An 18887-nucleotide genomic window follows, 5' to 3' on the forward strand; every position below is an offset into this window, starting at 1 on the left:
AAGTGCCCTTGAAATTTCGGTGCAGAAAATTGCAGATTCGCCGTAGGTGTCCGGACGGGTGTCCGGACACTTCATGCGTCCATCAACTTTGAAGCCTCTGCCTCAATTTGTGAAGAAAGCGTCCGGACGAGTGTCCGGACAGGTGTCCGGACACCTTGGGAAGTGTCCCGACACCTCACAGCAAAAAGTGCCCAAAAAGTGCTCCAACTTGCCCGAACAAGGTCCGATTCCTACAAAACCAAGGGGAAACATTTGTAAGTGTAAAATTAAGCTAAAATGCAATCAAATACATTAACTAAGTGCTAGAACATCCTAATTAAAGGACATTAGAACCTCAAAATAGAGGTCCAATCACACCCCCCAACTTAGACGTTGCTAGTCCCTAGCAATGAAACCACTACCTAAAACTAAAATCTACTAAATAAAATCCTAACTCACTGACGTAGGCATCACGGTTGCATTTAGCGCATGCAACAAGCCTTTAAACCCCTAGGTCACCCTAGTGGACGAGTTGTAGTCTCGTGAGGGCTTATCAGAGCGATACCCACAAACACTTGCCAAGGGATCCACTATTACTTTGAAAGTACCATAATGATTCTTAAATTCTCGCATGCAAGAAATAGAGCTAATCCCCTAATTCCCCTGCTTGGTCAAAAACATGCAAAATCTTTGGAAAATCAATCTCAATCCCCTTAAAAATGACCAAGAACATTTTATACTATGAAAAATATATGTGCAATCAAACTAGACAACTCAACATATTCACACAAGCAAAACCTTGTTATGGACCCTTTTGGTGTTCATAAATTCTCAATCCCAAATGTACACAAAAACATGAAAGCATTGTGCTAAGTGAATGACTTACACAATTGAATTAAATGTATGTGCTTATAAAAGATAATTTGGATGGGCATAGCTTTGAGAAATAAATCACCTACAAGAGCAATTAATGCATTCACCAACTTACTTGCTTACCTTGGATCAAATTCATCAAAAGGTTAAATGGGTTGTAATGTGGTCATGGGACAAGATAGGAAGAATTTGGATCTAGGTAACAAGTTGCAAGGTTAAGTTCAAACATGTGAGCTAAACTCTCATTTTTGTCACCCCTTCCATTGTACCACAATTTCAAACACTTCTCATCCTTTACACACAAAGGATTAACTTTATTGCATACACCTTTTTTTTTTTTTTTTTTTTTTACAACAACCCTCATAATTTTTTTCGTAATAAGGAGGGATAATATCACTACTGATTTATTTTTCAAGCTCCTACTCAACCTTGCAACCAAAGGTGGGAAATATGTAAGGAAGTGGTTCACACAAGGCTTGTAAGTGAACTAAAAAGGCTTAAAGAAATTTAGGCTTATAATCACTCACAAATGAATAGGCTAGGCTCAAATCTCTCAACCTAATGAATCATTCAATCCTAAGTTCACAGGCAAGCGGCAAAATACAAAAATCACACTTCTCAGTAATCAAATGTAATTGATGCAAAGCTACTGAAGAACACGCTCATAAGATGTCAAATGAATATCAATGAAAAACATCACCCGAAACCCAATGTGTATCAACGAAGAATGGCTCAAAGGAATGAGAAGGGTAAAAAGGTAATTTTTCAGACAAAAGGATCCAAAAACGCAGTCCTACAAATGCTTCAATGCCAAGATGTCTGCTTAACTACACAAGTTTATATCCAACTAGGTCCCAATCATCCCAAGAAAGATTGATTACAATTATTTCACTCAATTGCATGTATCAACTTTACAAAAGAAATCAAGAAACCTACTCTACACTTGCACGTTTGAACAAGAATAAGAAATTAACATTCAAATTGGTAGTGAATTCCAAAGGCCTCTACCCTTCCCCTCCTAAAGTCCATCTAGCATGTATGAACAACAAAGCGCAACACAATAAGATAAAGGGTAGGAAGTCATACCATACTCTTCAAAAGTGGTTGGATTCATGAGAAACGAAGCATGTCCTGAAAAAGTTAATACCAACCACACTATCCAAGCATGACACAACAAGAATTTTTTTTATTTTTTTTTTTTTCAAATTTTTGATATTCACAAAAGCACACCAAAATAAAGCAAGTTTCACAATGGATTCACAATTCCCTCACCCCCCAACTTAAATGAGACATTGTCCCCAATGTCAAGAATGGAAAACAAGGCAAGAACAAATTGTGAAATGCATTGTGAACATACAAAAACACACCAAGAATGAATAAAAAAAATAATCTAACACTACATATTTAAAAGAGAGCTCTTTTCACGCACACTCGGAAGGAGTGGGATCCACAAGGTCCCATTCTTCGGCCAATTCATTAAAATTTTCCAAGTATGGTTTCAAACGTTGACCATTAACCTTAAAAGTTTTTCCACTCCTAGGATCATCAATGTCAATGCTTCCATATGGGGAAACCTTACGGATAATAAAAGGTCCGGTCCATTTGGTACGTAACTTCCCGGGAAACAAGTGTAACCGGGAGTTGTATAAAAGAACCTTTTGTCCCTCATGAAAAACTTTCCTCACAATGTGCTTGTCATGGTATCTTTTCATTTTAAGCTTAGCAATTTTAGCATTTTCAAAAGCATCATTCCTCAACTCCTCAATCTCTTGGATTTGGAGTTTGCGATGCCCCCCAACTTGATCGGTGGAGTCATTCAAAGTGCGAATGGCCCAATAGGCCTTGTGCTCCAATTCCACCGGCAAGTGGCAAGCCTTGCCATAGACAAGTCTATAAGGAGACATTCCAAGGGCAGTCTTATACGCAGTACGGTAAGCCCACAAAGCATCAATCAATTTTGAAGACCAATCTTTTCTATTGGGACCAACCGTTTTTTCAAGAATACGTTTAATCTCCCTATTTGCCAATTCCGCTTGGCCACTTATTTGTGGATGATATGGGGTGCCAACTTTGTGCAAAATGCCATATCGTTTCATCAAAGTTCTAACCGGGGCATTGCAAAAGTGAGACCCACCATCACTTATGATGGCTCGAGGCATCCCAAATCTTGATAAAATGTTTTCTTTTAAAAATTTTATCACAACTTGGTGATCATTTGTTCGAGAAGGGATGGCTTCTACCCACTTGGACACATAATCCACACTAACCAAGATATACAAATAACCAAATGAATTAGGGAAGGGTCCCATGAAGTCAATGGCCCAACAATCGAAAATTTCCAAAATGTTAATAGGTTGGAGGGGCATCATCTCACGTTTTTCTAAATTACCTAGCCTTTGGCAATTGTCACAAGATAGGCAATAAGCATGGACATCTTTGTGCAAAGAAGGCCAATATAAGCCACTTTGAAGAATTTTGGCTGCGGTCTTTTTGGAGGAAAAATGGCCTCCACAAGCATATTTATGGCAAAAGGCCATGACACTTTCAAATTCATTATCGGGAATGCACCTCCTAATCACTTGATCAGAACAATACTTGAACAAACATGGGTCATCCCAAAAGAAGTTTCGCACATTGCGAAGAAATTTGGATCTATCAATCGTACTCCAATGAGATGGCATGTTTCCGGTCACCAAAAAGTTGGCAATGTCCGCATACCATGGAGTCAATTTAGAAGAGATGGCATTAGTGAGGAGGAGTTGTTCATCCGGGAAATGCTCATTGATGGGTAGGCCATGTGAAATCAAATTTTGTCCGGGAAGTCGAGAGAGATGGTCGGCTACTACATTCTCCACTCCTTTCTTATCTTTAATTTCAAGGTCAAATTCTTGAAGTAAGAGAATCCATCTTAACAACCTAGGCTTGGCATCAGCTTTTGAAAGTAGATACTTCAAAGCTGCATGGTCGGTAAAGATGATGACTTTCGAGCCAACCAAATAGGACCTAAACTTGTCCAAAGCAAAGACTATAGCTAGTAATTCCTTTTCGGTGGTGGTATAATTCACTTGAGCATCATTCAAAGTCTTACTAGCATAGTATATAACATGAGCATTCTTTTCTCTTCTTTGTCCTAGGACCGCCCCAACCGCCACATCACTTGCATCACACATGAGTTCAAAGGGCATACTCCAATCGGGAGTTTGCATAATGGGTGCGGTGGTTAGGGCACCTTTCAAATCATCAAAGGCTTTTTGACATTGTGGTGTCCATTCAAAAGAGACATCTTGAGCAAGCAAGTTACTTAAAGGTTTGGCAATGGAACTAAAAGAATTAATAAACCTTCTATAGAAACCCGCATGTCCCAAAAAAGATCTCACATCTTTAACACATGTAGGGGGAGGTAACTTTTGAATTAATTCAATTTTTGCCTTGTCAACCTCTATCCCTTTGGATGACACAATGTGTCCCAATACAATTCCATGTGTCACCATGAAATGACACTTTTCCCAATTGAGAACCAATTGGCTCTCCTCACATCTTTTTAACACACATGCCAAATTAGCAAGGCATTGGTCATAGGTATCTCCGTAAACCGAGAAATCGTCCATAAAGACCTCCACAATCTTCTCAACCATGTCACTAAAGATACTCATCATGCACCTTTGAAAGGTAGCCGGAGCATTGCATAACCCAAAAGGCATGCGTCTATAAGCAAAAGTTCCGAATGGACATGTGAATGTGGTCTTGTCTTGGTCTTCTAAGGCAATCTCTATTTGATTATATCCAGAATACCCATCAAGGAAGCAATAATAGGCTCGACCCGCTACTCTCTCAAGGACTTGGTCAAGGAAGGGTAAGGGGAAATGGTCCTTTCTAGTAACCATATTGAGTCTACGGTAGTCAATACACATACGCCACCCGGTTTGAATTCGAGTGGGCACCAATTCGTTCTTGTCATTCTTAACTACCGTAACTCCGGACTTTTTGGGGACCACTTGGGTAGGAGATACCCATTTGGAATCCGCTATGGGATAAACTATCCCCGCGTCAAGCAATTTTAGCACCTCCCCCCTAACTACCTCCTTCATGTTCGGATTTAAACGTCTTTGCATTTGTCTAATGGGCTTAGCTTCCTCTTCCATGTAAATCCTATGAGTACAAACCAAAGGACTAATACCCTTCAAATCAGCAATTGTCCAACCTATTGCCCTTCTATACCTTTGCAACACTTGGACAAGTTTCTCTTCTTGGGAAGAAGTAAGTAGGGAAGATATCACAACAGGGTATGACTCATTTTCTCCCAAAAACACATATTTCAGCTCACTTGGTAAGGGTTTCCTTTCCGGTGTTGGTGGCTGCTCTAAAGATGATTCAAGCTTAGTCTTGGAAGGTTCTAATTCCTCAATGGGTGGGTTGAATCGTCCTATGCTATGGATAGCTAAAGACTCCAAAATCTCATTAATTTCCTCTTCCTCAACTAAAAATTGACTACCTTTTTCACTCGAAGCTAGCACACATTCCACCGAATCCCTAGCAAGAGTTTTCTCTAAGTTCTCCTCAACATATGAATGGATCCAATCTACTTCCCTAATGTCTTCAAACTCTCCCATTTGCTTAGACACATTAAAGATGTTCATCTCCGCTGTCATATTCCCAAAAGATAGCACCATGACACCATTCCTACAATTGATCAAAGCATTTGAAGTTGCTAGGAAGGGTCTACCTAGAAGAACTGAGATTGGTTTGCTAAAGCTAGGGAGGGGTTGAGTATCTAAAACCACAAAGTCAACCGGGAAATAGAATTCATCCACTTGAACTAGCACATCTTCAACTATTCCTCTAGGAATCTTGACGGATCTATCGGCTAGTTGCAAGGTAATTCTTGTAGGCTTAAGCTCACCTAACCCCAATTGTTGATAGACCGAGTATGGAAGGAGATTAACACTAGCACCTAAATCCAACAATGCTTGTTCAATCCTATGGTTCCCTATGACTATTGGAATGGTAGGGCAACCGGGATCCTTATATTTAGGTGGAGTGGTGGCTTGTAAGATGGAGCTTGCTTGCTCCGTAAGAAAAGCCTTCTCCTTCACATTCAATTTGCGTTTCACGGTACACAAATCCTTGAGGAACTTTGCGTACGAGGGAACTTGTTTGATGGCATCTAAAAGAGGTATGTTCACTTTCACTTGTTTGAAAAGTTCAAACATCTCTTTGTGTAGAGCCTCATTGGTTTTCTTCCCTAAGCGGTGAGGAAATGGTGGCCTTGGGATACACTCTCTTTCCTTAGATGTGTCTACCCTTGTCCTATGTGATTGCCCCTCACTCTCCTCTTCTCCTCTTGGTATTTTCTCACATTTTTCTGAATTTCTGGATGAAGTGTCCGGACAATCCAAAATAGGTGTCCGAACACTTGCACCTAGTGAATCATTTTCCTGCACAAATTTCTCCAAACTCTCTTCCTTTCCACTATTTCCTTTGTCCTTTTTCCCCACTCTATCACCAAAATTCTGCACATCATCACTTTGATCAACATTCTCATTTGGTATGGGTCTATCCACAATGCGTCCATTCCTCAAAGTGAGGATGGATTGGGCTTGTTCATGTTCACTCACCCCCCCACTAGTAGATTCTAGCAAATTGGCTTGTTTGGATGGATTGGGGTATGGTTGAGCTGGGAATTTACCCTTCTCATATGTGGTGAGAGCCTGGGTGACCTTAGTGATTTGACTCTTAATATCCTCAATGGCCCTATTGGTCTGTTCTTGGAATTTGGTGGCCTTTTGATTCTCCCCTATTTGAGCTTGCATGAAAATGTTAAGAGTGTCTTCAAGAGACCTCTTAGGAGGTGGAATGTAAGGTTGTGGAGGTGGTTGTGCAACACTTGGAGGAGGCAATTGTTGTTGGGGTGGATTGGGGAGTGATTGGGATTGAACATTCCCATCATTCCTCCACCCAAAGTTTGGATGATTCCTCCAAGGGTAATTCTCATTGTACGAATTGTTGCCTTGGTGATTGGTAGGGTAGGGCTTCCTTAAGTTCTGAGAATTGTTCCCATTGTAACCTTGCCCAAATAGGACTTCCTTACAAGCCGGTAAGGCATTACACTCATCCGTCCTATGATCCCTACTTTCACACAAAGTACAAGCAACTTGTTCATCAACACCAACTGCATTTATAGGGGCCTTTTGTGACTCTAAGGACTCCAATTTCTTGGACAACAAAGCAAGTTTAGCATGCACATCATCATTTTCATTCAAAACAAACTTGCCACTAGAGTTTGGCACAACATCATGTCGGGTTAGTGGAGGAGCTTCCCAAGATCGAGATTCCTCCGCCAACCCATCAAAGAAAGTGAATGCTTCATTGGCATCCCTATTCAAAAAATCACCTTGAGTCATGGTGGAGACCAATTTCTTCAAAGATGGAGTCAAAGATTTGTGGAAAAAATTCACAATTTGAAATTTTTGAAATCCATGGTGAGGGCACATAAACAACAAATCTTTAAACCTCTCCCAAGCTTGGAAGAAGGTTTCATGTTCTTTGCAATGAAAATTCATGATTTGTGTTTGGTAAGAGATGGTACGGTGGGAAGGAAAATATTTGTTGAGAAATTCTTCTTGCATTGCCGCCCAAGTCGCAATGGATTGGGGGCGCAAGTTCTCAAACCATTGTTTTGCATGATCCTTCAAAGAGAATGGAAAAAGTTTGAGTCTCAAAATTTCTTGTGAGCATGTGACATCACCAAAAGTAGTACACACCGATTCAAAATCACGCACGTGGGAATATGGTCGTTCCGATTCCATTCCATGGAATTTGGGAATCATTTGGAACATGGATGGTTTAAGGCTCACATTTTGTTGGTTCGGTGGCATGATGATGCAAGAAGGTTGAGTTTGCCTTGCGGGATGCGTAAGCTCCCTCAAAGTGCGATGCTCTTGGGCATGAATGTACTCCACAGGAGGAGGTGCATGTAAATTTTGTCCGAAGGGAGCATATTGTGGCACTTGTGGCATTGGATAATACATGGGATGAACATAATTGTATGGGGGAGGTATATGATATGCGGGAGGCATATTGGGAGGTTGGTAGACATTTTGTGGGGCGATTTGTGCCATGTCGTCTTGTTGAAGTGGTTGAGGTGCATTTTGCAAAGCATGCTCAACTTGAACATTTGGTAAATTTTGGGCATTTGGCACATTTTGGGCATTTGGCACATTTTGGGCATCTTGCCCTTGTGCCGGATTCATCAATTCATCAATGTTCACACGTTGCAAAAGACGACGCAATACATCGAGATTGATATCACCCCCACGTACACTCCCTGCATCACTCGCATTTATGTCACCACCTCTCCCATCTCTATTAGACCCATGCCCACTAACACTATCTCTAAGATGAGACATGATGGCAAACAAAGCTATCAAATAACACGAAAGATGGCAACCAACCAAGTCAAGTAACACCAGATTTTTCAATCAACAAACAACCAAGAACAATGTCAAGCAAGAACAAGAGCAAAGATAGGAATAGAATGACAATCAACCTCAGGAACAATTACACACCAAGAAGTAGCAAGTAGTGATAGAAAGAAAAATGCGCAAAGCTCTCTCAAACAACGTATCACTACCAAGCAGCAAACAAGGTGGCATCCATCGCCCACAGGAATCTAAGTTAGCCCCATCCGCCAAGTTCTTCTCACAACTTTTTTTTTTTCTCTTTCCAGCAACTACACTAAATCAACTACACTAGAAAGCAAGTAAAAGGGAGGAACGAAGTTACCCTTGAAGCGTGACCGTGCTCCTTCCTTATTTGATGGTGTTTAATAGCATAAAGCTAGCGTCTACAAGCCACCCAGCTCCTTCTTTGACACTCGCTTCCCCGGCAACGGCGCCAAAAACTTGACCGACACCAAAGTGTGTGTGTGTACTTACCCCAAGTGTAGGGTATCGTCAAGTAATAAACCGGTGAGTCCGGTATCGATCCACGAGGAAGCAATGCAAATTTGAAGTGAATGATATGCAAATGACTATCTAACACTAATAAACACAATGAATATCAAATAAAAGCAAGTAAAAGAAATGGGCCGAATGACTCGGTAGCATAAGCGATTTTGTAATCAAAGTGAGCACAAAGTGGATTTAAAACAATTAATTAAAAAAACCTAGTCTCTAGTCCGTCCCGGTGGCTACTCGGTTCTCATACTCAAGGTATCATTGCAAACACACACAACCATACACAATGCATTCTGTGATACTATCAATCATGCATATGCAAAGAGAATTGGGATATAAGACTTCAATTCATGCATGTAGGCCATCGGGTCTCTTAATCTACGATGAACGCAAAGGGATAAGCACCTAATATTATGGATTAATGTTCCCCCTTGGGGCTCGGCTTGGCTAACACCCTAGTTTCACACTCAAAGATCAATTAACCATAACTCTCCCATGCATATTCCTAAATTAACCCAAAACCCCATCATCAATACACATAATTAATAGCTATGCAATGAAAAACTCAATTAATTAAGGAAATCATGCAATGGGTTTAACAATTCTCAATCGAACACATTAGATGCAATCCCTAGACTATACAATCCAAGAATACAATCAAATATGTCATTCCCATAGATCCAATCACACAACTATCACGAAATTAAAAGAGAGAAATCGAAGCTACGATTCTTTGAGCATACCTTGAGTAATCGAAACCTTGCACCCACCGTTCGGGACTAGAAACTAGAAAGAGAACTTAGCCACTCATTATAATGAGAATAAACATCAATTTTATAGATGAAAACCAATGTTTACAAACAAGATCACAAGAACTAAGTAAAATCCTAGAGAAAGAAAGAGAGAGAAAAACAATGAAGGCAAGAAGTTGGAGGAGATGAATTGTGTGAAGGAAGACCCAATTTTTGGGTTTTCTTCTCTTTTTACAATAGAAAATACCTAACTACCCTTATAAAATCGTTTCCCATTGGTTACATACATGATTTACCCTAAGTGCCCTTGAAATTTCGGTGCAGAAAATTGCAGATTCGCCGTAGGTGTCCGGACGGGTGTCCGGACACTTCATGCGTCCATCAACTTTGAAGCCTCTGCCTCAATTTGTGAAGAAAGCGTCCGGACGAGTGTCCGGACAGGTGTCCGGACGGGTGTCCGGACAGGTGTCCGGACACCTTGGGAAGTGTCCCGACACCTTGGGAAGTGTCCCGACACCTCACAGCAAAAAGTGCCCAAAAAGTGCTCCAACTTGCCCGAACAAGGTCCGATTCCTACAAAACCAAGGGGAAACATTTGTAAGTGTAAAATTAAGCTAAAATGCAATCAAATACATTAACTAAGTGCTAGAACATCCTAATTAAAGGACATTAGAACCTCAAAATAGAGGTCCAATCAACTGTGGAGGAGGAAAGTATTGAGGTGGTGAAGGAGGCCTGGGGTATAGAAATGAAACTAGAAGGGCAGAAGAAATAAGTGAGGGCCTGGGAAGATGTGCTGAAGCTCTGAGAAGTTGGGGGAGACAAAAATTCAGCAATTATAGTAAACGTATAAAAGAAACAACGGAGAAGCTTAATGCGTTACGAACGGATGACGGCTACAAAAACCAGTTTCACTCTATTATGGAGCTGGAGAAGAAGCTGGAGAGTTTATATAAGAAGGAGGAAATGTATTGGAAGATGAAACATGGAGATAGAAATACGAAGTACTTTCATCCAAGGGCTTCTGAAAAAAAGAAACGGAATACAATTATAGGCTTGGAGAATCATGTTGGAGAATGGTGTACAGATAAGCAAGATATGTTTTAGATTGTGGAAGATTATTTTAGCTCTATATTTAAATCGTCTGATCCTTCACCTTCTGATATGGTAAATGTCTTGCAGCATATATAGCCTAAAGTGACTCCATAAATGAATTCTAAACTAGCCATTCCATTCTCGATAGAGGAGGTTCACCAGGCACTCTGGGATATGCATCCGACCAAGTCTCTAGGTATAGATGGGATGCCAAATCTTTTTTATCAGACTTATTGGAGTATTTTAGGAGATAATATATCGGAAGCAGTTCTGGATATTCTTAATGGCAATGGCGATTCAAAGGTTTGGAATCAAACTTTAATCACTTTGATACCCAAAGTGAATGAGCCAAGGGTTGTTAAAGATTTCAAGCCGATTACTTTGTGTAACGTGCTGTCAAAAATCATCTCGCGGGCTATTACGAACAGATTCAGATTGGTGTTAGATGCAGTGATTGATGAATTTCAAAGTGCTTTTATTCCAGGAAGATTAATCACAGTCAATTTTTTGCTTGGATTTGAATGCATGCACTGGTTACAGAATCACAAAGGGGGGCGAATAGGGTATAAGTCTTTAAAATTAGATATGAGTAAAGCGTACGACCGTGTTGAGTGGAGTCGGTTATGACGCAATTGGGATTTTCCATGAAGTGGAGTCGGTTAATTATGAGATGTGTTCGATCTGTCTTGTACTCCTTCCTCATTAATGGTGAAGTAGTCGGATCAGTAAATCCTACCCATGGTATTCATCAGGGAGATCCTCTCTCCCCATATCCCTTTATTCTGTCTGCACAAGGTTTATCCTCAATACTTTCTCATGCTAGAATTAATGGGATTATTAAAGGAATTAAAGTGGCTCCGGCTATCCCTACGATCTCCCATCTATTTTTTACAGATGACAACCTGATCTTCTTTTGGGCAACGGAGGCCGATTGTGCTAAGGTAAAGTCTTGTTTAAGCCTCTACGAAAAAACCTCTGGTCAATTAATTAACTATACGAGGAGTGCTTTGTCATTTAGCCCAAATACTGCTTTGTCGATCATTAATTTGGTGAAATCCATCTTTGGCATCGCAGTAGTTAATCGCCATGATTTCTATGGGAGGACGGGAGACTCTGATAAAATCTGTGATTCAGGCAATCCCTACCTATGTATTGTCTTGGTTCTGGTTGCCATCTAGCTTGTGCCATGATATCCAAAAGGCGTGCCCACAATATTGGTGGGGTGGTTTCCAAGATAAGAAGAAACTTCATTGGAAGAGGTGGGAGAAACTCTGTGAACTTAAATCGAAAGGAGGGATGGGTTTTCGAGATATCTTTGGTTTTAACCAAGCTTTGTTGGGTAAACAAGTCTGGCGCTTACTAATGAGACCGGATTCATTGGTGGCAAGAGTATTGAGGGGAAAATATTTTCCTGATGGAGATATTTGGAAAGATGGATTAGGGGGAACTCCATCTTTCACTTGGAGAAGTATGCTTTGGGGTAGAGAACTCTTGAGGTTAGGAACTCGTTGGGTAGTAGGCAATGGGGAACAAATCAAAATTTATGAGGATAAGTGGATTCCGACCCCTAGATCTTTTACTGTAATCTCACCTAAGTCACTACAACAAGATGGGATGTGGGATTTAGGGTTTAATCCGACGCAATTTTTTGACTTTTGAGGCTGATGTAATATTAAGCCTTCCACGGCCAACCAGAAGGACCTTAGATAAGGTTTGTTGGCATTTTGATAAGAAGGGGATGTATACTGTGAAAAGTGCTTACCACCTTGCTATGGCATTGAAGTGTGATGAACCATCTTCGTCTATGAACTGGAAGAAAAAGTGGTGGGACTGGTTGTGGACACCGCTTGTACCTCCAAAAGTTAAGATCTTTCTATGGTGAGCGTGTCTTGATATTATACCCACAAAAGATAATCTCTCATCTCAACATGTTCTTGTGTTGCATTTTTGCCCTCTTTGTGGCTTTGGGGTAGATAGCTCAATTCATGCTCTTTTTAAGTGTGCAGTCATTAAATCGGCTTGGAAAAATTGTGGTTTTTGGGATATCCTGAAAAATGCTTTACATGGAAGCTTTCTAGACTGTCTTGTTATAAAATGAAGGGGACTCTACCTATGGAATATATGGATTTTATCATGATGGCCATCTAGGAAGCTTGGAACTTTCACAATTGCACTATGCATAAAATCCAAGGATGATCAGCTGATGGGTTGTTTGTTTGGATTTCGAATTTCTTGGAGGTTTTTCAGTCTTGTCGAAACCAGCAGGTGATCAGCTCTGTTCCCAATCGTGATACTTGTTGGGTTCCACAACCTCAAGGCCTCTTTTATGTTAATGTAGACGCTACCTATGATATTGTCACAGCTATGTTTACTGTTGGGTGTATTGCTCGTGATCATAATGGCAGACTAGTTGCGACATCAGGGATGTAGGTGGGTATTCTCCCGTCAATTGAGAGTGCAGAATTGTATGTTGTTTGGGAAGGGGTTAGGTTGGCTATGCGATGTGGGTTGGCTGATTTTACGATTCTCAATGATGCAAAAAGTGCTGTGGAGAAGATCCGTTCGAATCAAAAGGCATGTCTCAATGAAGATGGGAACATCATACAAGAGATTAAAAGTTACTTTGATTCTTTTCTTCTATAGAGGTTTTGTTTAGGCCAAGAAGTACAAATATGGCTACACATTGTATTGCGAAATTCGCTTTGAGAACTCCAATTCCTTGTGAATGGAGATCGTCATATGAGCCACAATGGCTTCAAGAGGTTGTAACGGCCAGAGTTTATGTCGATTCTTTTATAATAAATTACAATCCTCCCTTTTTTAAAAAAGCTAACCATGCATCACTACTAAACAATTTTTTGGCTTTAGTACTACTAGTAGTAGAAGTGCCTTCATTTGAAATTTCATTAGGGGGAGAGGGAGATCCTATGGATTCCTTAATAATTAAATCCTCATCATCAATAGTGGTAGGGTGATCAACATTATGCCTAGGGTCCATACTAAATCAAATTAAAGGTGCAATAATTTATAAATAAGAAATTATTCCAAGAATTCAATTCTCCACAATAAATTGAAGATGAGTTGCCAAATGCCAATGCCCAATAGTGCTTGTACAAATTACAATTCACATTCACCTAACAAAAAAAAGAGAGTAGTGTTATTGTGTTAGACATATAAATATAATCATAATGCCATAATGGTATTATTGGTATATTTATTAATATATAAGTATATTGTCTATTAATATATAAGTATTAAGTTGTATATTGGCAATTTGGCATATTGCTGAGTTAGGAGATAATAAAATACATTAAATAACAATTAATTAATAAAAAAAATTACCTAAGAGTCAGAGATGATAGGATAAGCATCATACGATATCATAAGCCAGCCAATTACAAATTGCCAAGTGCCCACTTGAGTGGTGAGATGTGAGTATGAGGTAGGAGAAATGTCAAATGAGTTTCAGACTTCACCGCCATTCTACAGTTCCGTAGCTTTGCTTCAGGCTTCAGCTTTCACCGCCTTCAGCCTCTGCCCTTCACGCAATCGAGCCTTCACTTTGTTGTAATCCACACACAGACACACCACCACACTTCTTCACAGTCACGGCTTCACCTGCTCAATTTTTGAAGGAAGCAATGACGGTCTGGGAAGGCAGCAGGAAGCAGTGACAGTCTGGGAAGTTTGAGATCTGAGATAAGGCAAGTTGGGTTTTAGAGAGAGCACAGAGAAGGAACTCAGAAGTCATAATTGAGATGTGAGATTAAGAAGGTTGAGTGAGTGATTGTGATTTGTGATCGGACCTCTAGTTTGAGGTCCTAATATCATCTAATTAGGAGGTCCTAGTGCTTATAGTAATGCATTTGTGTTAAAATAAAGTAATTTTACTCTTATACATGTTTCCCGTTGGTTTTGCAGGAAATTGGGCATAAATGACTGAATTGATCACCTTTGGAGCTGAAAGAAGAAGCTGGGATTCAGAAAGTGTCCGGACACCCGTCCGGACACCTGTCCGGACACCTCAAGTGTCGTCCGGACGCTTTCTTCACAAATTGATGCAGAGGCTTCAAAGTTGATGCATGCATGAAGTGTCCGGACACCTGTCCGGACACCTACCGCGGAACTGCAATTTTCCTGCACTAGAATTTTAAGGGTATTTGGGGTAACTCATGCTTGTAACCAATGGGGAACGACTTTATAAGGGTAGATAGGTAATTTCTATTGTAAAAAGAGGAGAAAACCCTAAGATTGGGTCTTCCTTCTCACAATTCATCTCCTCCAACTTCTTGCCTCCATTGTTTTTCTCTCTCTTTCTCTCTCTAGGATTTTACTTAGTTCTTGTGATCTTGATTGTAAACATTGGTTTTCATCTATAAAATTGATGTTTATTCTCATTATAATGAGTGGCTAAGTTCTCTTTCTAGTTTCTAGTCCCGAACGGTGGGTGCAAGGTTTCGATTACTCAAGGTATGCTCAAAGAATCGTAGCTTCGATTTCTCTCTTTTAATTTCGTGATAGTTGTGTGATTGGATCTATGGGAATGACATATTTGATTGTATTCTTGGATTGTCTAGTCTAGGGATTGCATCTAATGTGTTCGATTGAGAATTGTTAAACCCATTGCATGATTTCCTTAATTAATTGAGTTTTTCATTGCATAGCTATTAATTATGTGTATTGATGATGGAGTTTTGGGTTAATTTAGGAATGTGCATGGGAGAGTTATGGTTAATTGATCTTTGAGTGTGAAACTAGGGTGTTAGCCAAGCCGAGCCCCAAGGGGGAACATTAATCCATAATATTAGGTGCTTATCCCTTTGCGTTCATCGTAGATTAAGAGACCCGATGGCCTACATGCATGAATTGAAGTCTTATATCCCAATTCTCTTTGCATATGCATGATTGATAGTATCACACAATGCATTGTGTATGGTTGTGTGTGTTTGCAATGATACCTTGAGTATGAGAACCGAGTAGCCACCGGGACGGACTAGAGACTAGGTTTTTTTAATTAATTGTTTTAAATCCACTTTGTGCTTACTTTGATTACAAAATCGCTTATACTACCGAGTCATTCGGCCCATTTCTTTTACTTGTTTTTATTTGATATTCATTGTGTTTATTAGTGTTAGCTAGTCATTTGCATATCATTCACTTCAAATTTGCATTGCTTCCTCGTGGATCGATACCGGACTCACCGGTTTATTACTTGACGATACCCTACACTTGGGGTAAGTACACACACACACTTTGGTGTCGGTCAAGTTTTTGGCGCCGTTGCCGGGGAAGCGAGTGTCAAAGAAGTAGCTGGGTGGCTTGTAGATGCTAGCTTTATGCTATTAAACACCATCAAATAAGGAAGGAGCACGGTCACGCTTCAAGGGTAACTTCGTTCCTCCCTTTTACTTGCTTTCTAGTGTAGTTGATTTAGTGTAGTTGCTGGAAAGAGAAAAAAAAAATTGTGAGAAGAACTTGGCGGATGGGGCTAACTTAGATTCCTGTGCGCGATGGATGCCACCTTGTTTGCTGCTTGGTAGTGATACGTTGTTTGAGAGAGCTTTGCGCATTTTTCTTTCTATCACTACTTGCTACTTCTTGGTGTGTAATTGTTCCTGAGGTTGATTGTCATTCTATTCCTATCTTTGCTCTTGTTCTTGCTTGACATTGTTCTTGGTTGTTTGTTGATTGAAAAATCTGGTGTTACTTGACTTGGTTGGTTGCCATCTTTCGTGTTATTTGATAGCTTTGTTTGCCATCATGTCTCATCTTAGAGATAGTGTTAGTGGGCATGGGTCCAATAGAGATGGGAGAGGTGGTGACATAAATGCGAGTGATGTAGGGAGTGTACGTGGGGGTGATATCAATCTCGATGTATTGCGTCGTGTTTTGCAACGTGTGAACATTGATGAATTGATGAATCCGGCACAAGGGCAAGATGCCCAAAATGTGCCAAATGCCCAAAATGTGCCAAATGCTCAAAATTTACCAAATGTTCAAGTTGAGCATGCTTTGCAAAATGCACCTCAACCACTTCAACAAGACGACATGGCACAAATCGCCCCACAAAATGTCTATCAACCTCCCAATATGCCTCCCGCATATCATATACCTCCCCCATACAATTATGTGCATCCCATGTATTATCCAATGCCACAAGTGCCACAATATGCTCCCTTCGGACAAAATTTACATGCACCTCCTCCTGTGGAGTACATTCATGCCCAAGAGCATCGCACTTTGAGGGAGCTTACGCATCCCGCAAGGCAAACTCAACCTTCTTGCATCATCATGCCACCGAACCAACAAAATGTGGGCCTTAAACCATCCATGTTCCAAATGATTCCCAAATTCCATGGAATGGAATCGGAACGACCATATTCCCATGTGCGTGATTTTGAATCTGTGTGTACTACTTTTGGTGATGTCACATGCTCACAAGAAATTTTGAGACTCAAACTTTTTCCATTCTCTTTGAAGGATCATGCAAAACAATGGTTTGAGAACTTGCGCCCCCAATCCATTGCGACTTGGGCGGCAATGCAAGAAGAATTTCTCAACAAATATTTTCCTTCCCACCGTACCATCTCTTACCAAACACAAATCATGAATTTTCATTGCAAAGAACATGAAACCTTCTTCCAAGCTTGGGAGAGGTTTAAAGATTTGTTGTTTATGTGCCCTCACCATGGATTTCAAAAATTTCAAATTGTGAATTTTTTCCACAAATCTTTGACTCCATCTTTGAAGAAATTGGTCTCCACCATGACTCAAGGTGATTTTTTGAATAGGGATGCCAATGAAGCATTCACTTTCTTTGATGGGTTGGCGGAGGAATCTCGATCTTGGGAAGCTCCTCCACTAACCCGACATGATGTTGTGCCAAACTCTAGTGGCAAGTTTGTTTTGAATGAAAATGATGATGTGCATGCTAAACTTGCTTTGTTGTCCAAGAAATTGGAGTCCTTAGAGTCACAAAAGGCCCCTATAAATGTGGTTGGTGTTGATGAACAAGTTGCTTGTACTTTGTGTGAAAGTAGGGATCATAGGACGGATGAGTGTAATGCTCTACCGGCTTGTAAGGAAGTCCTATTTGGGCAAGGTTACAATGGGAACAATTCTCAAAACTTTAGAAAGCCCTACCCTACTAATAACCAAGGCAACAATTCTTACAATGAGAATTACCCTTGGAGGAATCATCCAAACTTTGGGTGGAGGAATGATGGGAATGCTCAATCTCAATCACTCCCCCCTCCACCCCAACAACAATTTCCTCCTCCAAGTGTTACACAACCACCTCCACAACCTTACATTCCACCTCCCAAGAGGTCTCTTGAAGACACTCTCAACATTTTCATGCAAGCTCAAATAGGGGAGAATCAAAAGGCCACCAAATTCCAAGAACAGACCAATAGGGTCATTGAGGATATTAAGAGTCAAATCACTAAGGTCACCCAGGCTCTCACCACATATGAGAAGGGTAAATTCCCAGCTCAACCATACCCCAATCCATCCAAACAAGCCAATTTGCTAGAATCTACTAGTGGGGGGGTGAGTGGACATGAACAAGCCCAATCCATCCTCACTTTGAGGAATGGACGCATTGTGGATAGACCCATACCAAATGAGAATGTTGATCAAAGTGATGATGTGCAGAATTTTGGTGATAGAGTGGAAAAAAAGGACAAAGGAAATAGTGGAAAGGAAGAGAGTTTGGAGAAATTTGTGCAGGAAAATGATTCACTAGGTGCAAGTGTTCGGACACCTATTTTGGATGGTCCGGACACTTCATCCAGAAATTCAGAAAAATGTGAGAAAATACCAAGAGGAGAAGAGGAGAGTGAGGGGCAATCACATAGGACAAGGGTAGACACATCTAAGGATAGAGAGTGTATCCCAAGGCCACCATTTCCTCACCGCTTAGGGAAGAAAACCAATGAGGCTCTACACAAAGAGATGTTTGAACTTTTCAAACAAGTGAAAGTGAACATACCTCTTTTAGATGCCATCAAACAAGTTCCCTCGTACGCAAAGTTCCTCAAGGATTTGTGTACCGTGAAACGCAAATTGAATGTGAAGGAGAAGGCTTTTCTTACGGAGCAAGCTAGCTCCATCTTACAAGCCACCACTCCACCTAAATATAAGGATCCCGGTTGCCCTACCATTCCAATAGTCATAGGGAACCATAGGATTGAACAAGCATTGTTGGATTTAGGTGCTAGTGTTAATCTCC

General features: G+C 40.5%; 1 long non-coding RNA gene and 2 pseudogenes across 1 annotated transcript; 1 reads left to right on the plus strand and 2 right to left on the minus strand.

Annotated features, from left to right (window-relative positions):
• Positions 1 to 7323: 7323 nt before the first annotated feature.
• LOC120003164 lies at positions 7324 to 7423 on the plus strand (annotated as a pseudogene).
• Positions 7424 to 13504: 6081 nt separating this feature from the next.
• On the minus strand, positions 13505 to 14448 carry LOC120001217. Its single transcript, XR_005468789.1, has 2 exons — positions 13997 to 14448; positions 13505 to 13788 (listed from the first exon to the last, which is right to left on the minus strand). It is a non-coding gene; the product is annotated as an uncharacterized LOC120001217 (long non-coding RNA).
• A 2801-nt stretch (positions 14449 to 17249) lies between these two features.
• Positions 17250 to 17349, minus strand: LOC120003165 (annotated as a pseudogene).
• Positions 17350 to 18887: the final 1538 nt, after the last annotated feature.

The sequence above is a fragment of the Tripterygium wilfordii genome, chromosome 7, assembly GCF_013401445.1.
Source record: "Tripterygium wilfordii isolate XIE 37 chromosome 7, ASM1340144v1, whole genome shotgun sequence".
NCBI classification, from domain to species: Eukaryota; Viridiplantae; Streptophyta; class Magnoliopsida; order Celastrales; family Celastraceae; genus Tripterygium; species Tripterygium wilfordii.